The sequence below is a fragment of the Alligator sinensis genome, unplaced genomic scaffold (genome assembly GCF_000455745.1).
Source record: "Alligator sinensis unplaced genomic scaffold, ASM45574v1 scaffold373_1, whole genome shotgun sequence".
Lineage (NCBI taxonomy): Eukaryota > Metazoa > Chordata > Crocodylia > Alligatoridae > Alligator > Alligator sinensis.
Window position 1 is genome coordinate 403,478 of NW_005841990.1, and position 24,496 is coordinate 427,973.

The 24,496-nt window shown below is 42.6% G+C and overlaps 1 long non-coding RNA gene across 2 annotated transcripts in view; it reads right to left on the minus strand.

The window, feature by feature from the left end:
* Window positions 1-966: 966 nt before the first annotated feature.
* LOC102386585 overlaps window positions 967-24,496 on the minus strand; it is a 76,783-nt gene continuing 53,253 nt past the window's right edge. Inside the window, exons 1-3 of one of the 2 annotated variants that reach the window (XR_323550.1) lie at window positions 15,276-15,438; window positions 5,314-5,353; window positions 967-1,233 (exon numbers count right to left, since the gene is read on the minus strand). This is a non-coding gene — a long non-coding RNA (uncharacterized LOC102386585). Of the gene's footprint in view, window positions 1,234-5,313; window positions 5,354-15,275; window positions 15,439-24,496 lie in introns of those variants that run through there. The other variant, XR_323549.1, reaches the window with a different exon arrangement.

Below are 24,496 nucleotides of genomic sequence, written 5' to 3' on the forward strand. Positions count from 1 at the left end.
TACTACATTCAACCAGATTTATCTTAAACTGGTTTCAGCCATTTTCATACCAGTGTATGTGCACTGAACGTATGTTCGGTTACAGGTTTAAATCAGTTTTTGATCACTTAAACTGGTTTATGTGTAATGTGTGTCCCTAGCCTTAAAGGCTGCTTTACGTATAGAAGAATAGATTCAAAGGGAAAATCCTTACTTCCAATCAACAAAATGGTCAAACTGGCACTGACTTCCATAGGGCCTGGATTTCAGCCTGAGTCTCTGAATAAAAATGAGGTGGTGTGCAGTATGGTGACAGGTAGGTCTTGGCCTAGGAGACATTTTCAGAGAAATACCATTTTCTGTTCTTAATCTTCATGTCTATCATGGCAGTTAAAATTACCTTCCCCCATCTAAGGTCAGATACAAGACCCCTGCAGTCCTTCCTCTGACACTTTGGACCAGGCACCTATTACTTTGAGTGTGTTACACCACAGACACAGGCAAATTTCATTGTTTGGGGGAATGGGGATATAGTTAAAAAAAACCAACATAGCATCTGCTGAAAGTTGCCATTATACTAATGAACAGAACAAGAAAGGTCTGATGTGGCAGGGCTACCACAGACTTAGAAGCCTCAGCTGCCCAGAAGCCTATCAAAAACCCATCAGGTTCTACTTGGACCCTATGTACAATTGAACATGTGCGTCAAACCCAAGCCATGTTCATGAAATTGTCATTTTCTGATGACACTGTTTAGTTAGAAAAGTTCCAATCAGCAAGTAGAATCAGTATTTTCCTTTATTTTATCTTACTTTATTTTGAAGAGCAATCCTGTGCTCCCTTTTTGGGCTGTTTTCTTATTCTTTCACAGTCTTCTGTGCACAAGGGCTTCTGACTCCCCCCTCTAAGGAGACACCTCCTGGATTGCTCCATCCAGTTGCCACTCTTCAGGGGATGATATCTGGAGTCTCTTGACTGGTTCCTTCATTTTTCTTCCCCATAGTCACTCCAGTATGATTTCTTTGTGCTCTTTCCATGGTGTGATGAGAACATTGGGGAGCCCATGATTCTTTGACCTTCTTTTGCAGCCTTTGACTCCAGTCCGTATTGTGCCTTGGTGACCATTGGGCTTCTAGGTGCCATGTTACTGTCAGAGCTTCGAGGTCCGAGGGGAACTCAGAGGGGTTACAGTCAAGACATAAAAACAACTGTTGTGCGGTATCATCACCAGATCAGGTGTAGGCTGTTTCTCTCCTTTTAGAGACATTCGAGAGCATGTTATGGTGAGTGGTTTGTCTGCAGTTAACCAAAAGTACATCTAAATATTTTAGTTTGGCAGAATGATATGTGTAGTTTTAAATTATGCACTTAGGTAATTCTTACTGAGTAATAAGTGAGGTTAAGCATAAACCCCAAGGTGCTTAAGGCATAGGTGATTAAAAGGAGGAAATTATGTTCCAAAAACAAATTGATCAACTTCCCTTGGTTGTAGCAATATCTCTGACATGGCCTGCAACAGGAACAAAATGTCATTTGCCTGATTGTATGAACCACTTCATCAATCATAAGATGTCTTTCCTTTTGCCAAATTTTGGAAAGCAAGGTGCTTTTTCCCCCTGCTCGCTCTGCTTGATCACTTTTAATGGCTTCCTTATTCAAAAGTTAATAACAGCACATTTTGTTTCTATTGGTCGGTAGCTTTTAAGCAGAAACTGCTTCTGACTAGGTAAGCAGACAAATCTTTCAAACAGTCTAGATTCACTCACAGGAAAAAGGCACAAGACAAACAAGATGTAACAAGCTTCTTCAAGTCACAACAGTGAAGCTATGTTTCAAAAGACTTCAAAGAACACTGGTTGCATGATAACTTTAAGAAAGAAACAGGAAGATTATATTGAAAATACTAAATTGTATACAATAGCTGGCCAGACAATCATTTATACTGAAAGAACATCATTCTGAACTGGTTGAAAACATGTCTTTAATCGGAGAAGTTGATTGCAAGTTTATTTGATTAGTTTGTTTGCAGGTAGAACACCAGCCTAATATTTAAAAGGAAAATATGAAAACCAGGGCTCTTAAAATCATATTCAGTGAATATTTTGAATAATATTCAAATATTCAGTGAATATTTTGAGAAAGTAGCATACAATTATATTACAGGATATGAACAATGGACTGCTCCAATAAAGAGCAGTGGGCTTCACTCCTGCATTGTGTGGATGACGACAAACGTTCAAGAAGATTTCACTGTATTGTGTTATGCAGTTGCCAGTTGGCACAGGTAATCAAAACAGCAAGTAAGGATATGGTACTAAGTCTGCATCTGAGGCTTAACAACAAATACAGATAATGCTGTGATTGTTCCTCATAAAGTATTCTATAGGGTAGGCGTAGAGTAGAATACTCATAAAGTATTCTATAGGTATCAGGTCTAGGACAGGACTGCAATAGGAGGAACTCTGAGCTATACATACTTGTGGCTATGCATATGGTTGTATATTTGGTATGCCATGATCCTGTTAAATCCTTCTTTTATCCCTGTGCTTTAAAGAACACTTAATTCATGTCAGAGAGACATATAATTAGTGGTCACTGGGACAACCAGTATACTTGTACAATGAGTTATAATATTCTGATCAGTTATGTGTTGGAGTAAACTTTCTGATGGTCCAGGAACCCCCTGCCAATATATTTAATGGTATGAATGACCAATTACTCAGCTTCATTTTTTGCAAGCCAAATGTCAGCTTACAGTAAAGCACCTTACATTACTTTGGAACCACCTATCTGTGATAAACCTCACCACTGTTCAGGGACATGTTAGAGATTTGTGCCTGGGGCTTGCTGAACTAAGTACTTAGATGAGTTCCCTTCCCCCTTGGAATAATCCAATTTGCATCAAATGGCAGTTATTTAAGATATATTTCCTGGAGGAAGATGGCCAGATTGCACCTCAGTATCTTGCAAAGTCCACTGTCCTATTGCAGACTGAGCTTCCTGTTCTGCTATTGATGTGCTTTCCCTTAGGTCAGCTTGGCATGGACTGGGAGGGTCTTTGCCTCCCTTTGTAGCATGGCTTTTTTCCTAAAATCTCCTCAGCATATATTAACCAACAAATTCCTTTTCACTGTAGTGCCAGGGCATTGGCAGTGCCCTCATCTCCCCTGCTTTAGCCTCTGGTGTGTGATAGGGTGTTCTTGATGCTTCTGATATTGTGCCTTTTAGCTGTGTGTGAAGGTTTGGAGGGGCAATTTTTGGGGATTCCTTAAGTAAAAGATGGCCTTCAAGTGGACCAGGCCCAGGAAACCCTTTCCAGTGCTATGTTCCTATTCAGTAAGACAGGTCCTCAGATAGTGTATGGCACCATAGTTCTACTTATGACATTGGAAATAATTTGATTTATATGAGTTGAAGAGATGGGTCCACGTATTTTTAAGGAACAATAGCAAGATGTTTTCCACTGAGTATGCATTGCTTTGCACAGGAGCTTTTCTTTCTTCTGCATTGTGAGTATAAGAAAAGATATTTTGTTAAATGGAAAAAAACCTGACAGGTGCTTTGCTCTGTTTGTCTCTGTGGGATTTGTCACAAGGTAAGCCAAGATGTTGTCTTCACCTGCATGATGGCATATGGCCCCCATCTGTCAAAGTGGCACAAAGCTTCAGCATCCTGTGTGACTACTCACTTACTCTGGGTGCCAAGTAGCATGAGAAACTAAAACTGTTTTCTCTCACCTTCAGCTCATAAGGAAACTTTGTCCCTCCTACCTAGATGGGGACCTAGCCATCATTATCCTTGCATTTCACACCTCCAGGCTGGATTACTGCAGTTCACTATATCATAAGCCAACTACAGACAATATATGGGCAGCTGGTATAGAAATGGGCATGAAATGGGCATGGACCATGGAAATAAGCATCAACTGCCCATTTCCTCCATGGTTTAGGCTGCTGTGAGCATATCAAACCACTTTAATTAGTTTGATGACCTTTAGATCATCCCTGCTGCCATTTTTAAGTGCAGGGACACTGATACACGAGATGCAGGAGGCTGTTGGAGTGCAGTAGTTACCACAGTCCAGCAGACTCGATCAATTGAGTCTGCTCCAATGCACTGTAATGACAGCATGTCAGAGCAGCCTCTGTGCTCCTATACAGGTGCCCATAGGTTTTGACATCCTGTCCTGAGACAAAAAAGGAAGTGGAGGAGAAAAAGCAGATTTAACTCATTTAGAAATTCAGAGGCCTAAATGAAGGGGGATCAGTGAAGGGTTGTGTTCTCTGCCTGGAGAAGTTATCAGAGGCACAGAGGGGTGCCAGGTTAATGTCTTGCTCTGTGCCAGCTATTTTTTAATGGTGTTGGGACCAGCTTATTTGTTGTTATACCAATGTATTCTTAGCTCTACTAACATCCCTGGTTGGAATTCTGTAAAAGTACTTAGTCCTTTACTGAACAATGAAACCATAATTAGAGAATCCAGTAACATTAGCAATTAAGACAGCTTGTTTTTTAAAGTGCTCAGTAACACTTTTGGCAACCAGCTGACAACCTCTGGAAATTACTAAACTGCATTATCCAAAAGAACACTCTAAACCCAAGCAATAGTCTATTTTGTTTCCTCCAGTCCTTTGCCTCACTGATAATACAGATACAATCAAACCTTGATTAGACCTAGGGATGATACTGTTATTTGTCTTAGCAATTCATGCATTGCTAGTAGTTATAAAAGTCATTTTGCTTGCTTTGTTTCCTAAAGTATCCCATAAACTGATTTTTTTTTACTATATTACAGCTCTTATTTTGAAGGCTATTTTAGCAGCTGAAAAAGGCAAGAGAAAGAAGGAAACTTAGACTCATGTAGAAAGCAGAAAAATCAAATCCTATATAGCAGAACACCACAACAGAATTTCTGGACTATATCATAAACAGTCATAACCTAACAAGAAACTATGTAAGCTGTACACATTTCATATCTATCAAAAAACAATTGGGCCAAATCTTCAGGTGGAGCAAATTATTGAAGTCCTACGGAAATTTGGCCCAAAACTTTTATTTTTTGTGTACCATCCACACACACACACGTACCCCCACACACTTGCATCTGATCATGAATGGGAACATGCTTTTGGTACCAAAAATGATCCTGGACTCATCTGATCATTATTTGATAGACACATAACTGTAACAGTATTCCTTGGGTATCATCCACTTAGATTACTAGTCACATGGGTAGAACATGAAAATTGGTGTAAGTTTCTCTCTAAAGCAGCAATGTCTTTGTTCTTTCACTTAACCTCTAGAATAAATTAATGAAGAATGTCAGTTACTTACTTCTCTGTCCAAGCCTGTTGTGAGGTTCCTCAGTCAAGATCTAGTATTGAGAAGAGTAGAGAGAATATTTCTTACATAATATTTAGTCCTTATGAAATGTACCCACTGGCTTACTTTATCATTCGTTTGAACATTTACCTAGTTAATTTGCAATAAAATGAGACACAGTGGAACCACTGCACCATAAGAAGACTCAGTACAGTGCCATTAAATCCTTTATGGATTGTTATTTGCATCCATATTTGGAAAAGTTATCTCTGTAAGTGAAAGAAGTTTAAGTGACATATAATTGCAGTCAACTTATGAATGCTATATGTCCCTTTCCCCCCTAGGTTTCTATTTTATTTACATAGACCATAACAAACCATTTGTACAAAACTAGTATTAATCAAAATGAGCTACAGACTGAAACAAAGGGAAACTCTTCCTGAATTGTGGAAGGTATGAAAGTAGCAAATAGGTTCTTCTGCAACAATGCCCAGATGCCACTGCACCACTCTTCTGGGCACTATATACACATAACAAAAAGACAGTCCCTGCCCCAAAGAACTTACAATCTAAATTTTAGATGACAGACAAGTGAATGCACAGTGGACTAAGTGCACCAGCTGCCTAATCATTATCAGCTCTAAGCCCTGTAAAAAAGATGAGAGAAAGAAGCTTTCTGTCTCATGGCTTATGGCTTAGAATTGCTCCAGTGAGAAAGCAAGGGGTTTTTTTGGTGAAGAAGGGCACTTTGGGCCCAAAAGCTTGTCCAATTATTTTTCCGACTATATGGTTGGCCTAATAAAAGACATTACCAAAAAACCCTTGATTCTTGCAAATTACCTGGACCTTCATAGCTACAACATTTCAGTTCCTCCAATGACATTTTGGAAGCCATGATAAAATGCAGACAAACTCAGAACTGCATGGGTCTGGGAACTCAACTCAGAAAGGAGAAGAGCTCTTGCCCTCTTGCAAGGAATGTCCCAAAGATTGTTCCAGGAGTTGAAGCCATTAGGACAACTGTTTCACAGGAGATGATGACTCAGAAGGTGGCTCCTTGATAAAGTGCAATTCAGATATGGCTCATTGTTGAAGCTGTGGAGTAGTACAGCAGCTGAGTCGAGCGTACGCCAATGAGTCCACTTCTACCAAACCACTTAATAAGGCTATAGTAATTCTAGAAGACTTGCACTGTGGACCTTAGAACTGGAAATTACAGTCTAGTAGAATAGAGACAAGCTGCCAAGTACACCACTACACCATCTACTGTGGCATTACATTGTTCTCCTTTAAGTCTCACTTTAAAACATGGGTATCCCCTGCCTGTTAGGTGGTGTCTGTGGCAAAGAGCTAGGAGTCTGTGTTAAAACTAATATGGACTTCTAGCACTATCGTCCTCCCAGAAATTTTAAGAGCTCTTAATGCCTTTTGTAGGTGCCCTTACTGTACAATAGTTCCCCGCTCACAACCACTGAGTCACTGTAAGAAACTTGGGGGAGAAAAAAAGAACTGTATTATTAGAGGGAAAGGGAACACAGCAACAATATGACTAAATTACTCTTAATTCAAATGCTCTGCCAAATGCTCACTTTGGCACTACTCATTAACTCTTTGTATTAATTGTGGGTCAGATCCTCAGCAGTTTTAAATTAGCATGACTCCATTAGTTGCCATGGAACACCACTAGCTGACTGTAGAGCTGGTTCCAAAGAGACTCAAGTCCATCTAGGAAAATAACAATGGCCAACCTCAAGCATTTAAAAATAATGAACCTGAGTTCAAAAAATTACTTTAAAAATAATAATATGTGTTTGAGAATTTCTAGTTGCTTTCTGAGTTTTGACTTTCTAGGGGGGACGCATCCTCAAGGTTTTCTCTGAAACACAGAAGTCTGGAAAATTAATGCATTTAAACACAAGTAAGATTTTCATATAACCATGTGATTTCAGAAGCTGGGGATCTAAGGAAAACATTCATCTCACAAGGTCTATGATGAAGTTACAAGACTCCATGGCAGTGCCATAATTAAGGGGTGGGAGGTGCGGGGTGAGGATGGTGATGGGGGCAACTGGCCCAGGCACTGACTTTGGGGGAAGGGGCAAAAAGAGTGGCTGCTCCTGACAGCTGTGCATTTGTGATCATGCTGCTTCCACTTTGCTCCGGATGCCTGGATGCGTCACTACACTGCTGCTCTATGACACTTTTTTGAGCTAAATTAATATGTACTTACCTGAAACTACAAGAACATGGCATAAACCTTCTCCAATATGAAACAATTCAAACCAGTTGTCACAGAACCCCACCTCTATGAGTCTCCCAGGAGAAAAATGAATGAATGAAAAAATCTCATGTCATAACACTGATTGTGATTATGTCATATTAAAATAGTTTTATGAATTTTAAAGAGCCTTTTGCAAGTGCTAAAACAATGGTTCATAGGTTACTGATATATCAATACAAATATTTGTATAACACGGGTCACTTTATAGTTCCTTAATTAAAATACTTTTGATATAACTTAAACCATATCCATGAAATGATCACTGAAGACTGGGCCTTCTGATAACAGCAGACCATCAAGCGTAGTTCCACATTACTGTATGATTGTGTGCATAACGCGCCCACTGTAGTAATTTTATAGCTTTATTAAAAGGTGGTTTTAAGCACCTTTTTAATGAACATTAAATGAGGCAAATGAAACCTGATACATAAATCCAGGATGGGGCAATAATTTTATGCAAATTCTTCCACTTCAAATAGAAATCAAGTGCAATGGATGTTATCCTATTCATCACATGAGATCTCTACTCCATTCACACATTTGGTTGAATGGAATTCATAAATTTTCTACTCATTGGTCATTCCCAAGAGGAAGAATCTTTAAAATGATTCTGGGGTCTATAATTGCCTGTTCTGATGTCCCTGTCCTTTCCATGCTACTGTAATTAAGGACTGTAAGGTAATGGGTTCTGTATGTATGCACTACTTCCCGTTCCCAGAACTAATCAAGACCTGTCAGACCTTCTCAAGAATATGGGTGTATGAGAAAGAGATTGGATCACCCTTCAGGAGCTGACCTACAGAGCCTGTTTGCCCTACTACTATTAAAACTTCATACTATTCTAGGTAACAAGCATTCTCCTCAGAACTCGCATGTATTCTTCTTTAGCTCAAAGAAGAAAGGCCTGTGTTTATAAAGCAGATGTTCCTGAATACAGTCCCTATTGTCAGCTCTGAAATCTCTGCAGCTTGAGTGTGTGGAGTAAAGTAACCATCATCAAATTGATGTTGTTAAAATCATAACACCGACAACTGTACAATGAGGTAGAGTTCAGAGAAGACCATACTACAACTCAGTACATCCTGCCCTGAGAATAAGTTTAATGCATATCAATTTTCATCCTGAGAAACCCAAGGGAAAAGCAGTATTTGCCCTTTCCTCCTGCATGACAGGCATACCTAGGGACTAACCTGCGGAGGGAAGCTGGACTATGTACCAAGATTAGGAAGAATTGGTACCCATTAATCTTCCTTATCTCCCATGGCTTCAGCATTATCCTTTCCCTGCCATAGCTTGATGAACTTCAGGGCTCAAATTTTACATAATAGCTCAGAGGAATTTGACTCCTGTCACTCCTGCTTGCAACCTGTGGAAGCATACTGATATATACTGAGGTAGAAAAAGGAAAACAATTCATCGCTGTGGTTCAGGGAATAACACAGATCCTTCAGGATGCAAAGCCATCACAGAAGAAAATAGTATTTTCTTTTCAGAAGGATACCAGCAGAACATACAAATCCAGGAGCTAATAATTCTATAGCATTTTGATTTTCACTTTCCTCAAGTGATAAAGGCTTCTGTGTCTTGCTGTTTCTGTCACTGATTCCACTTCCCAGCTGGCTCTAACAGGAAACCTCAGCCTTTCTAAAGAAGGCAAAGGCTGAAAAGCTGCACAATTATAATAATCTTTATTCATCTGTTTACCAGCTTCTGCATGCACTCATAAATACAAACATCTGCTTTACATAGAGCTAGATAAACAACATGCAGGCATTGAGGGAGTCCAGTTCTCCAACTTAGCTGCTTAATTTAGGGGACCAATTTCTCAACTTCAGGCTTGATTTTCAGAGGTGGTGAACGCTCCCCTCCAGCATGAGGCAGTCAAGAAGAGGCACAGGTATTCAGCCTAGAGTCTGCAGCTCTCCAGTAGAGGGGAAGGATGGTCCAGTGGTTAGAAGAGTAGTCAACACTACGTGATGTAGACAAATAGGTCCTGGTACAGTCAATTGATTTTGTGGCTCACTGTAATCTACCCAATCCTTTATAAGATCTTCATTCCACAGGTCTTAGTGACCCTCTCTTTTTTCTGGCCTTGGTGTTCCACCAATCAAGCTATCTTTGTTCTGCAATTTTGCTGCCTGTTAGGTGGTCCTGGTAATGAAGCTCCTACTTCACAGCCCTGAAGACTGTTTTTAACTCATTCCAGTTAACTTATATTTGTTTTTGCTTCAATCTTAAATTGAATAATACAGCCCTAGGCCTTTAGCATACTAGATCCACCCATGAGAGACTGTCAGCCTTTTGGAACTGAGCCCACATATTGTTTTATGTAGAAGGCAGGGATGTTTATTAGGATGCAACTTATAAACTTATCATTAGGGTTTCAAACCCCACCTGGAGTCTCCGGTTGCTCATGTAGTAGAAATAATAAATTACAATAAACTAACCAAAGTTTCTAATATCTTGTGTGTAGTAAATGTGCAGCTAATTGACTTTTTTAGACCAGATAGTGAATATATTGTCTTGAATAAAACATAAAACAAAATCTTGTGGCTAATAAAACCCCCATGGCTTGCTAGTTAACGAAGTGCTATTTTCTATATCAGGTTATTGCATTCAGCCTACCAAAGTCTCTTTTTGGTTTCAGTTGGGTAGAGATCTTCCCTTCCTGCCCTGCATCATTCCACAGTGCTGTCATGCACTCTTAAATCCCAGGTGGGGGCCACATTTTAGTATTGGGTGAAGTAATACCCATGTAACCTTTGTCTCCTTCTAATGGGTGATTTGATATTTATAATGGAAGTGACACATTATTCATTAATGTTGAATGTCAGTGTTGTATTTCACATACGTATTTTATCAAGGAGTGGCTAGCCATTAGAAAACATCATGTTTCCTCCAGTTTCCTTCTTCTGCTTTAAGGACATGAAACATGATGTCATTCATGTTCAAGAACATACTTATTTTTAAATTTGACCTCCAGGGGCCGAAATAATAGATACAAAATAAAAAAGGACAAGATAAATGAATCATTAAAATCAAGCAGCCTTGAGTACGAAAAGTCTTGAATCATTGTTACTATCATAGCACAGCTCCCTTTCAATGTGGATGAGGAAAGCCTAACAGTTTGGGCTTTTTATAGAACTGACTGGCTTGGCTAAGAGCCATGTTTTAGACATAGCATATTAGCAAAATGATAATGAGGTTTCAGGAAAAACTTGACAGAATATAAAAGCATCTGTAAGGGAACAAATGATAAGCAAGCCACGCCTTTACAAAAAAAAAATAAATCAGCCTTTTTTAAATGTTTGTTAAGAAATATTACAAAGGAAAGGGACCTGACAATAGACCCAGGATACTTGGCAGCTAGGGAGTCAGCTTAATTAATTTTTTTCCAGTAATTAATTTAAATATCCATAATTTAATAGACCAAAGTGAACCTTGAGCCCACAAATAAGGAACAGATCTCAAGAAAACATAGTGAGGTTAATATGAGGGTCTAAGAAAATCTGTTCCAAATCTAAAGAAACAAGGAAGCACATGCAGAGTTGCTAACTTTGGCTAATACTAGCAGTCAAACTCATAATGTTTAATCGAATTTATCAAAGTGATATTTTGCACTAATTCATACAAGCAGAATTGTTGAGGACTACTGGGCAATAATGTTCCTGGTTTGCAATTCTTGGGCAATAAAATCCCTGGGTTTGATATTATATTAGTGCCACTGAAGTGATTGACAGGTTAAACTACCTCCTTTTTAAGAATCTGGTGACAAAGCTTCCCTCAAATGGTTTATAGTGGGTGTGTGTGTGGATATGTGGGGTGTGGGTAGGTATGGGATTTGTGGGGGGATGTGTGCGGCAGGGAGGGTGGCTGGGGTATGTGAGGGGGTGTGGGTGTGGGGGTTTGTGTGTAAGGGTGCAAAGGTGCGTGTGGGTAGGACTCACCCTATGAACACAAACTCTGTCCCTCCCTCCATCACTACACTCTCTTTCTCTCTCTCTCTCTTCCTCATTGCTCTCTGTCTCTCTCCCCCTCTCCCTCATAGTACCAATGTGCACAAGCACACATGCACACACCAACACACTCTGTCCCTCCCTCTGTCGCTACACGCACACACACTCTGTTCCTCCCTCCATCACTACACTCTCGCCCTCATTGCTCTCTGTCTTTCTTTCTTTCCCCCTCCCTCATTGCACCAATGCGCATGCACACACACACACACACACACACCCTTCCCACTCCTGGCCCCAGGGTACTGGCATGGCTCCTGCGCTCCAGCAGTCTGGTGATGGAGCCAGAAGCCACATGCTGCCGGACTGACTGGCGGGCAGGGAAGTGCTGAAAGCGGCGGCTGGGGTTGGGGGAGTGGGAGTGAGTGGGTGCGTGCAGCACAGCAACAGCTAGGCAGAAGCATGGAGCCCACGTGGTGTCCCGGGGTCAGTGCCAGTGGGGCCCAGAGCAGGGCAGCAGGAACACAAGTTGACAGGGCTCTACACAGCCAGGCTAGGCTGCACTGGCAGGGAGAGGGGGGAGCCAGCCCAGCTCCATAGAGTTCCTGCCAGACAGGACCCTGTGCTCCTGCTGCCTCACTCTGGTCCCACTGGCACTGACCCTGGGACACTGTGTGGGTCTCACGTTCCCAACCGCCTGTTGCTGCACTCCGTGTGCCTGCTCACTCCCACTCTGCCACCACTTTCAGCTTTTCCCTGCCCACCCACTGGCTGTTCCAGCACCAGGAGCCTCCCAGCTGCATGGCCATGACTGCAGGATTCAGCAGGGGCTGGTCTGGCCTGGTCCCAAGGACTGGGGCCATTACCCGTGGTCCTCCCCTGCCTCCCCGTGCCTTCCCTCTGGGGTGTGGGGAAGCAGGAACAGCTCCATGGTCCCAACCAGAAGCTCTCCTAGGCAGAGGCTTTTGGTTGGGGGTGGGGGTGAGGAGTTTGAGGAGCAGGGCTGGGCAGGCCTTGCTGTTTAGTCCTGCCACTGGCTTCCCCTGGGCCCTACTGCCCCTGGCTTCTGTCCTCTTTGACAGGCAGCCAGTGACAGATAAATATTAATTTTCTAATTTTTTTTATGGGCCCCATGGGCCAGATAGACTGGCCTGGTGGGCTGGATCCAGCCCGTGGGCCATATTTTGCCCACCTCTGGTACACAGAAGAAACTAAGCTGCTCAAAAGTAGAGGCCACTTTTGAAAATGTTGGTCGTACTAGGCAAAAGAGGACAAATTGCACTATACAGACCTCTTTTACTACTTCTGTGGATTAACAGAAGGCAGACCTCTGCATGAAAGAGGTGGGCAGGGGAAAAAAAAGTTTGAAAAGATGCAAGAGACATATATGGTCAATGAAGACAGATTCCTAAGATTTGAGACACAGTGGACATTTAGGAGGAAAGTAGAATGACCTGAAGTAACAGGTGTACACAAAAATATCTGCTTACTTTGCATTTCTTTTGTTTCTCTTAGGTTGTGAACAGATGTTGCATTTGTCTTGGGAAAAAGTCTTTTGTCTTGGGAGGGTACAGATGAATGCATCTGCTGTCCCACTTCAAGTCTCTCTGAAGTATGCTGGGTAAAATGTGCCAGCACTTTTTCCTAAGCCATCTTGTTGCATGTCTGTATGGTTATTGCAGGTTATTCCAGGACAAGCTGGCCTGGATGTATGCTGTCCCTGGCCACCTACTGGCAATGTGTGTAAATGACTGAGGGCTTTGTTACACAGTAAATTTGGGTGGCTCCTGGAGCTCTTAATCCCTGAATTATCTGCACATTAACACCTGAAGCTGGTTTTAAGCACTCATTATGCAGCTCAAAGTTACATCACTCCAGGCCAGAATTCTCTCTGATCTGTACTACCTATCTCATGTTACACTAAGATGAGGCCACTCTGGGCTACACCTTAGTGCAAGAGTGGGCAAAATATGCCTTGCAGGCCAGATCTGGCCCACAGAGGGACTTTGTTCAGCCTGCAGCAGGTCGCTTGGTTCTGTCTGGCCCAAGCACCATCTGGCATGTCATGCATCCCACTTCTCCTGGGCATGCAGTGGCGGCTGGGGGGGCTCCATGGTTGGACTCCCTTTCTAGACAGCTCAGGAAGCAGTGGCTCCTTCCAGCTGCTGCCACTGCCAGCCCCATGAAGACTGACAGGGACCCGTGCCCTGGCCTGGCTTGTGCCCGCTTCAGACCTGCCCTGGCCAGAGCAGACCAGCTCCAAACCAGCTGGGACCCACACACATAGCCCTGGCCCCAGCCTGCCCTGTGCCTGCTCCAGACCAGCCTGTCCACAGTGAGTGGAGGTGGTAGCAGCCAAGCAGAAGTTGCTGCTGGGGATGGAGGACGAGTGGCCACTTTCCCCTCACTGCTGGGCCATTCTTGCTGCAGTCACCTGGAGCCCACCCCCAGGCTGCCCTGTGGCTCCTCTCCACTGCCACTGCTGCCCTGTTGGACTGCCCAGAGGTGGTGGTGGTGATGGCAGTGGATAGGAGCTGCAAGGCTGCATAGATGTAGGCTCCAGGTGGCCGCAACAAGAAGGGGCCAGCAGTGGTGAGGGAGAGATGGCCACTTTTCTCCCATGCCCATAAGCAGCTTCTGCCCAGCTGCTGCCACTGCTGCGCATCGTGGGCAGGCCAGTCCAGAGCAGGCATGGGTCCATGTGCATGGGTCCTGTCTGGTCTGAAGATGGCCCATGTTGGCTGGGGTGAGTCTGGAGTGGGCCCAGGGCAGGCCAGGGCCAGGGCTGCGTGCTCAGCTGCTAATGGGTGCTGGTGATGGCAGTGGTGGCAGAGAGGAGACGTAGGGCACATGGACTCTGGGTTTGGTAAGTGGCTGCAGTTGTGGGGGAGTGCTTATTGGCTCACAACAGCGCCCCAAAACTGCCTATGTGGCTTGCAGTTTCAAATAGTTGCCTACCCCTGCCTTCATATAAACACCCCACCCACTCCCACTCCTCCACTGACCTGGATCAGGTCCACTTCCCCTCCCACCCTCTCCACTCACTGTCCCTCCACCTCACTTACTTGTGGCTGCCTGTGCCATCTGTCCCAGGGGAGCAGGCAGGGAAGGGTTAACCTGCCTGCCCAGCTGCAGCATCAGGCAGGCAAGTTAATCTTTCCCTGTCTGCTCCCCTGGGGCAGACAGCACAAGCAGCCACAAATAAATAATGCCCCAGGGGTGGAGGGAGGCAGGAGGGAAGCCCAAAATGGTGTGGGGGGAGATTCTTACCTTTCACTCCTCCAGGCCCTGCTGACCTGAAGTGTGACTGCTCCAAACTCAAGCTAGCACTAACATCCATCAACATGTGTGGCTCACAGTGTAAGGTGTAACAAGGTCCTGAAACACAAGGCTCTGCTTTAATTGGGTTGAACCCCAGGACAATCAGTCCCAGGTCAACTAGACATCTATTTACAGCCTTACATTTTGATGCTTTAATTTTTCAAGGATGCCTGGAAGAAATAGGAACAATAGGATATGTTTGTCTCATCTCCTCAAGCTCCATTAAAAATCCCTGCCTTTTGTTTTTTCATGCATTTAACATCAATTTATATCTGCTTAACAATGTCAGAAAGAAAGCAGGAGAAAATAAAAACACACAATTCAAAATGTTTGCTTTGAACTCGCTGCCTTCTCTGACTAGCACTGAAAAATGGGAGTTTGTAAAAACAAACACAAAAAAAAGGCAGCGTTTTTCCTACCTGTTGTAGAGAAGCAATCAAAAAATTCTGGAAGAGTCCAGGAAAGATGGGATGTATTTGAAAATGAAATTGTAGGTGCCTAAATGACATTCACTGCTGCCAAAAAGGAATTGATTGCATTAACCATTTTGAACAAGTGCATTGATTACTTTGCAGCTTCACCTTGGCCTGCTTAGTAGCATGCACGGCTGCCTCCTGCAGCAAACTTTTGTTGTCGGAGGTCCCGATCAAGACACCAAAAAGATCAGTACCAGGTGGTCAAGTGACCATTTGGCACACCTGACATAAGAGCAATGGCATTAGCTAGCAGTCCAAAGTACAAAGCAAAGGAACGCTCCCGGAGCCTCTTGTATGTGAACTATTTGTAGTCAAAGACAAATCAAAACAAGCCAGCATCCGGATATTTCTGTTTCACTAGTACAGCTCTTCCCTCTGAGCACCGGGGACTGCTTCTGAGAAGGGTGTAGGACTGTTAGCTGCCTCTCATTCAAAAGGAGTAGCTAGGTTCCTTCAGGAGGTACTCCAGGCATTGCAGAATTAGGTTGTTTGTGTCCTAGATGCATTGATTAGTTACAAGCAAGTAATAATGTGATCATTCTGGTTCACATGGGATGAGTCAGTAGAACTTTTCTGTGTGGCCATATGAGCATTTGAACTATAATTAACGGAACGCTGGATGTGTCATGCCTGAGAGTGCTATACGATCCACCTAAGTAAGAAAGAATTAATGTTATTTTAAAACCTCTAAATCACAGTTAACATCAACCCGCTAATTGAATGAAGATGTTATTTACTTAAATATATTGAATTTGCTGGTTTACTAAATCAACTGTTCCTGCAGTCTCCATAGGAAAGCAAGCTCATTTATGAGCAAAAATATTGGAAAATGCCCAACACATTCCCTGATTCAAATGTAAATTTCTGTCTTTTTAAACTTTTACTGAAATAAATAAATAAATATGTAAATGAGTGAGCAAGCAAACAAACAAACAAATACATGTGATGTGGTTAGGATTTATTGTGACAATTAGTCAAAGAAATTCCTTATGGAATTACAAAACCAGAATATAATAAATTTTTGGGGGGTGATGGCATTATGTCTGTGACATGGAGTACAAAGGAATGGGAATCTGGATTCTATAGGTTCCAGTTCTGGAAAGCATCTATATTCAGCACAGTATGTGCTTAATATGAAGCATATGCTTATGTAGCTATCAAAAGAATTAACCTATCCACCTATGTAACAGGTTTTCTTCCAGGAAATGCCACTTTTAAAGTCCACTGAGTCTCCATAAAAGATCCACCTATAGAGAATATGAAACACTTGGGTAGAATCACGAACCACCCTAATCATCCTGCCTAGTGATGTTCATTTTTTGTTTCTTCAGGCAAGCTGCACATACAGTTAAAGGGGAAAATGCCATCCAATCTCTTCCCCAGTAGACTTTCGGACACTGAAACCACGAGTAAATTTGGCCTTTAATCTTATTTAAAAAAAAATCATACTGTGTTCAGAAAAATGACTTGGGCTTTTTTCTTCAATTTTTGTAGTCTCATCTGTATGCTTAAGTGTCTTATCAAAGCTGGTACAGAGGGGTTCCTAAAGCAGGACCTAAAGCTTTGCCTTAGAGATTGCATTTGCAAACTGAAATCACTCTGATTGTATTTGTGTGCATCAGTCTACTCAGTTATAGACTAGTGTATTTCAGAGCTTCATTCATTACAGATATCTAGCAAGACCACAGGTCTCCAGAAAAAACAGAGGGCACTTCGTATTGCTGGTCTTGGAAATGTACCCAGTAAAATACACTTTAATTAAAAGAAGAAATGCAACTCAAACTTTATTCATATTTCAGGTTGCACTGTTCCATCCTTCTTACACCGCTCTGGTCTTTGGCAGCTGTTTTTATTTTCTATATGTCCCTATGATTGTATTCAGCACAAAGTATTGCTGAATAATCTAACTCAAAACCTGTGTGAGCTAATAATTGACTTGCTACATAACTGAAACAGGTAACCAGGGGGTGGGCGGGGAGTAGGAGCACCTGGAAGCCTGCTGCTATTGCAGTTGCCAGCTGACCCAGGGGCAGGGGAAGGCCCAGAACCACTCATGCCCTGATCCAGTCACATGGTGTGCTGGGTCCCTGCTTCCTCCATCTCCACTGAAGTTTTTCCTGATGGCTTGAGGGATCCAGCTGATGGGAGCAGCTGTGCTGAAGCTTGAGCAGGGCTGGGGAGGGTGGCCTCAGTGGTTGATCCCTCCCCTTCCAGGCACTCCTGTGTACCCCCTGTTTGTCACCTGTGGTCCAGGAGCAGGTGCTGAAACAGAGTGGGGAGTTGGTGGGGGTGGGGACTGTCCACTGATGCTGCCCTGCCTGGTCCTCTGCACATCTGCTCCCTGTAGCTGGAGCCCTCAGACCAGCACGTGAGAGGTGGTGGAGAAAGAGGGAGCAGGGACCTGGTGCCGTATGCAGTCTCTACATGCATCCCCAGTTGGAGGGGGGCAGGAGCAGTTCTGGGGCTTCCCTCACCCTTGGGACAGCAGCAGATGGGCCCTCCCTTCCTCACCTGCTCCCCTCATGGAGCAGGGCACATGGGACTATGAGGAAATGGGTCCACCAGCAGCTGCCCTTCATTGTGGGTGTGACTGCTCCACTTCCCCCCGACCCCATATCCACCCCTGAATGAAAGCATCTCTAAAATGACCCCTACTGAATACATTGATAAATAAACTTTTACCAAAAAAGTTCAATTTAGTAAACAGAGACACATTAGAAAATGATATGACACAGCTGAGATGAAATTTGCCAAGAATTTAGAATATAAATTAAGAGACCAATCAACAAATGATGTGGAATAGCTGAAAATACCATAGGGGGCTGAAAGGAAGGAAAACAAATTAACACACTAGTACAAGCAACAACAAAAGCAAGTGACATTTAAAGAAGTTACCTTGTTCAGAACCTATTTGCAGAAACCAACAAGGTGTCTTGCAACAAAACTCTAAGCAGTGATGTTGAAACTGTACAAGCATCATGTTCCAGAAGGTGAGAAGCCAGGAAGCATAACCAATTTTTTTATCTCCAGTTAAAATGACAAGGCCTTAAATGGCCAAGAAATGTCAAGTGTGGAAAACATGCTTCCTTTAAATACTTCTTTAAAATGTAGCCTTAATTTACATGATAAGACCATTAGAATCCTGTATAATGGTGTTTAGATTTGGGCTCCTAGACCTTAGAGGATTGTTTGACCTAATGTGATCAGAGTAAACCTTGTAATACTACAAGTCTCAGCAGACACAACACAGAACCAGAAGCTATTTGAAAGGAAATGAGAAACAACAATCCATTTTCTTTAAAAGACATATGATTGATACAAAATCATATGGTAGGGATAAAGCATTCAATTTAAGTATAGCTATATACCCATGCTATGATTTAAACAGAGAAACAAAAGAGAAAACATTATATATGAACAATATTATAAAAATATTTTTCTCTAACCGAGGATGAAATTATTTTAAAAGAATGTCTAGAAAAGGAAATGCCACAAAATTCTGCATTTCATGATGATAGTCTGAAATCACGGGATTCAATCTACAACTTACGTAAATCAAAGTAAGTCTATTGACTCCAGTGTAATGATACTAATATGCATCAGGGAAGAGCTGCACCAACATTTTTGACAGCTAATCTCCATGAGTCAATTTCTGTCTCTATTAAGGTCAAAAGCCAACTTTTTTAGGGTACATATAAGCATTACATTTAGATCTATCTAACCAAGGTTAGGTTGATCTTAATATCTGCAGGTATTCACAGGGTTTAAATCACCCTGAAAATGTTGCTCTTGAACTAAGTTAGTTCACCTCAGGAGATGAAATGACTTTAGAACAGCCTAATCATGATCTAAAATGGGTTATCCCAGCCTAACGAATGCCTGCATGCATTCACAGCACAGCCTTGGGGCTGGGAAAGCTGAGCCACTCCCCCTTCCCCCCCATGAAGTCACCAGACCCCCCAGCTTCAGTAGTCCCTTCCTCCTCACCCCCAATTTACTTACCCAGGTAAATGCCTGCAAGTGGCAGAAGTCGACTTAGGTTTAGATGGCTCAAAAAAAGCCACCTAATATCAGTTGTGTTTTCTGAACTTTTGTTTACAGTCCTAAACTAAGTAAAGACTGTCAAAAGCTGGAGGCTAAATTGATTCAATCTTTGCAGGTTAATCTAAGCTGCATAGATTGAACCAATAAGCAAGTCAACAGACATTCACTTTAGATTCCAGAAATGCAGCTACATGCCTGCAGTGTCCCAGGCCAGAAGTCAGGGTGGTGGGTGGGTGTGGTGAAAGGGTGCTACAGCACGCCTCCCTGCTGGGCTGGAGCAGACAGCTTGGGCCAAGGCTAGCCTGCCTACCCTGCGAGGGGGGTTTGCAGGAGAGGTGAAAAGAATCCTGGGATTCTCGGAGACTGTGAGTTAATTTGAATCTGGAGGGGATCTTGGACAGAAGTTCAATAAACTGATTTAACTTAAATCAATTAAGTCTGACACTACATCCATTCAGGCTTATCTTAAACTGGTTTTCGCCATTTTGAAAGCAGTTTATATGCATCAAACTTCTGTTGTGTTACAGATTTAAACCATTTTTCAATCACTTATACTGGTTTATGTGTCATTTCTGTCCCTAGTCCTACAGATTTCAATAGGGCAGTCTGATGGGTCTAAATTCAAAAGTCATTGTCCATTTCTTATTCAGGCAGAACTCCTACTTACATTAATGAGAGTTTTGCCTGAGTCAGGATTCATATTAATTATCAGTGAAGTTTTTTTTTTAAGCTAATAAATGCATTAACAGTGTATAACACAAGAGACTCCATATGTTGCCACATGAAGACAAGGGTATGGGAATAATTTCATTTCATACATTTTGTTATCATGAGTATTTCAAATAAATCAAGGGTGATACAAAGTGCCATCTAAATGGAAAAGTACAAAACACATGCCTTCACACCAGACTGCCAAGAAATTTGTCAACTGCTTCACTGACTGGGATTTTCTTGATTTAAAACTCCCAATCAGGAAAAAACAAGCTTTAGTAGGCTTATGTTTAATGAGGGTCCTCTACACAGAAACCAATTTGTAGAAATGGTCAGCAGGACTAATGGTTTATCTGTTGCCATTTGCGACCTAGTATGCTGTTTTGTTTCTTCCTTTATATTTTTGCTAAATTGAAAACTAGCATTATAATTAACTTACTGTTTATTGCTAATGAGCAGTTCAGAGCTCTAGGGGCTCCACTGTTTTATTGACAAGAAACAAATTGTGCTCGTAGTTGCATTGCAGACTCTGCATTGTGAATGAATGCCATGACCATAAGATGCTGAAGTTCTGGAAGGAGGGACTAATTTCTCACCTACAAGACACTGAGGATTCATTGTTCTTTCATGTTGACAGGATCTTTATGGCCATCCACCAGTGGATTTATTCAACTGTGGATTCATCCATATTGGGAATATCCCCAGTTAACATACAGCTGGTATAGCTACTTCTGCCTATGCCTTCCTATGGTGCCCAGCATAGGGGGTATTTGGGGTACATGGTATTGAAAAAGGGAGCATGGAAGGATTGTTGCTTTGCTTCAGTAATCTCTTACTGCTGCCTTGGGAGCCAAAACAGCTAAAGTATTTTAGATCACTTCTAAGGGGGCACATCTACATGTGCAATTAATGTGCATGAATAAACTCTGGAGCTTATTGCTCTGGAGTTTTTTGTTCTTGGGCGTGCCAGTTAAACCTGTGCCTGGGAGCAAAAAGCTCTGAAGCATATTGCTCCAGAGTTTATTCATGTAGTGCATGGCGCCCCATTGGAGCAGCTTAGGGCTGCTCCAATGGGGCTCCAAGCGCTGCAGAGGAGGTGGCTGAGGCACAAGGGAGCTTCAGTGCGGGGGCTAGCTGGCAGACAACCCCTGCTCTGAAGCACCTTGTGCTCCAGCCAGCACCTCTACAGCATGTGGAGCTCTGTCAGAGCAGCCCTGGGGTAGCAGGATGCCCCTTGGGGTCACCTGCCAACCTGGGCTGCTCCAATGGGGCTCCATGTGCTGCGGAGTGGTTGGCTGAGGTATGAGGGTGCTGCCTGCCAGCTAGCCCTGCACTGCAGCACCCTCTGCCCCAGGCAGCTGGGGTAGCATCTATAAGTGCTGTGCATGAACAAAAAACCAGGTAGAAGTCCTACCCCGCTGAGGAGTTTATTAGTTTGGTCCACCCTAATGTAGGCACATGTGTAGACTCCGAGACATTTACTTTACAGTTAATTAGTCAACTGTGCAGTAAACACCTTGTGTAGACATGCCCATGTTGTTTTATACTGTGGTACGAACCAGATGACAATAAGCCCCAGAATCAGAGTCCCTTTACAAACCTGGCCCTCACAGCTGCACCCTGGGGAGGTGAGGAGCAGCTGAGCATTTGTTGGACACTGATTTCCAAATACAACTGAAGATCCCAAATGTTTTCTTTCCCTTTCATACCCTCTTTTCCACTATGAAAGTTATACAGGAGTATCCCATTAAGAGGTAATTCAAGAAATCCTTCAGAGAAGATACATCGTAAGCAGAATAATAGCAGTCCAAGTGAGCACAGAGTAGCAAGGAGCCTAAACTCCTCACAACCCTTCTGAACATAGAGATGGAGTTAGCTGTGTTAGTCAGGCAGTTAGGCAGGGTGGTTGGCTGGCTTAACCAGTCTTTACCAGTTAGCTTCACCAGGTTTTCTCATGAAGACTACTGTGAAAATACTATCCATTTTAAAACTATCTCTGGTTTTCATTACCTTACATTTCCTCCAGATTCAGCAGGTATTCATCTTTATGCCAGTAACATCTTTACAACATATTTTTGACTATTAGCTAGTAATAATGTGATTTTAACAAGTGTGAGGACAGCTTTGCATTACTCATGTATTCAGCTCAAGTTTATACACGTACATCTCTTACATATTCATAAACCATAAAACCAAAAATGATCAGTGGGCTCTAAAGTGGTACATAACAGGTGCTGAGATCTGCCTGGCATATGAAGCAGCAAGTAGTGGGGAGAAGTCTGACTGGCTGAAAGGGGCTGTTTGCCATAGCAAACCTTGCAAGCTGTAGTTCCAGTCTGCTCCAAGCTGACAGTGACTGGAATCACTATAACCATAGAGCCAGAGCCATCACTGATGCCAATCAATGGTGCTCAAACTTCCAGCCCTGAAGGCCAGAGCAATGGTGTAGGGGTGGATCCCATGTGTGGGGTTGGTCCATAGACCAGATGCAATGTAGTGTTGATGTGTGGAGTTGGTCTGTGGATGAAATCTGGTTGCCAGCCCAGCCCCACATGCTGGGTCTTGTTATGGGGCAACACTGCAAAACAGTGCACAGAGCCATGTCATCTGGCCCACAGGGCTCTTGGAAGCCATGGCAATTAATGCTGCCATTGCTCCATCAACACCACATTTCCAGATCTATGGGGAGTCCTGTGGGCTGGATGACACAGCCCTACTGGCCAGATTCAGCCCATTCAGCAGAGGTTGAGTGCCACAAACTGTTGGATTTCCACTGAACTGAATGGAGCTTTGCCAGCTTGCCCCAGCCGAGAGTCTGGCAATTCATTACAAATAAAGACACAGAACTAGAGTGAGCCCTGAATTCAGACTCCCTGCTGCTGCAGGTAATTGTGTCATACATACAGTCTTCTTCCTAATGCATTAAACTTCGTCTTAAAACTAGCTACATTTCTTGCTCCTATTGGAAGGCTGCTCTAGATGGTAGTCTTAATAAAAAATTCTCATACAAGTCTTTGTTACAGATAATCAACATGGTTTCCAATTAGTGCTGATCATAAAGCAGTGAAGGGTTGAAATGGCCATAAGAGAATGAAATATCCTTTTCCCTAACAATAAACCTTAAGGAGATGGGCTGAGGGGAACTCTAGTCACACATTCTCAGGGAGGGTTTCGACTTTATGCTCTAAAGTCCTTGGCCGTGGGAGGGATTGGCTTACAGAGACCACAGGATTCCTTCAAAGACCACTCCTTGCTCAATGACTTTTCCATATCAGATTTTTTTTCAGTGGAAATTACAAATACCTTTACTTTTTTCCTTGATCACTTTGCTAATTGTGCCTCCCTTTTTGCTGCCCTGAACTGTTTCTCTGCCTGCCTTAACCAACTTTGTGTTCTTGTGCTGTTGCTTCTCTGCTATTCTATTTACAGGTCATGGCTTTGTCTGTAGCCCCAGATCCTTGAGCTTTACTTCATGTAGCTACTACATAGATTGTTTCATACTCTCAGCATCCCTCTATTCAGGAGAGGAGCAGTCATTGTGCATGAGGTACTTCAATTTTTAGGATTTCACAACCTTCCACTATACTACTGGAATTTAATACCATGATTCCTCCTACCAAAACATAAGATTTCTTAGTCCATAATTATTTTCCTGGAATCTAGGAGAACGTTTTACTGCTGTAATTTAGAAATGCTTTAAATGTCTGTTATTCTTAGGTGCCTGTTATATTTTTTCCTGTTTGTGATGACAGGAATGTGTCTGTTGTTTGCACGTATTGACATAAATTAATTGTGTGTAATTAAAATTTGACCTGGCGTCAATGATAAAAAAACTCCAAGCAGACACTTTTGCTTCAAATACACATCCTAAATTTTCAGAACATTCTACGTCCCTGAATAACAGATTTTGGTGGCAGTTATGGGTACAAAGAGTAGGCAGAGTATATCAAATTCCCCATTATCTAAACTCTAGGTCTAACAAATTGGTTTGGTAGTGATTACAAGTGCAGTATAATCTTAAATCACTTGATTCAATCATACCAAACTATGTGTGTGGCAGCAGTGTCCAAAAGAGGAAGATTTACTTTACTCCATGGGTATTTCTCTAACTAACAAATTAAAAGTCACTTCAATAATGGCCATAGCAGAAGCATTCGTATCACGGCCCTGTCAGATTCCAACAAATCTGCTAAATTTAGCTAAATGCTTTGTCATCACGTTCTCAGGCTATGAACACCCCCCCCCCCCCCAATCTAATTCATGACAAGGACAGGAGGAGTTCCACATGGAAAACAATTTTGTCATGAAAACTATAATCCACATAGCCAGGTACTAAACCTGTTTTCTGCTCCAGTTGTAGCTTTCATAGAATAATATCAGGGTAGCTGGAAAACAATAGAAAGGAAAAT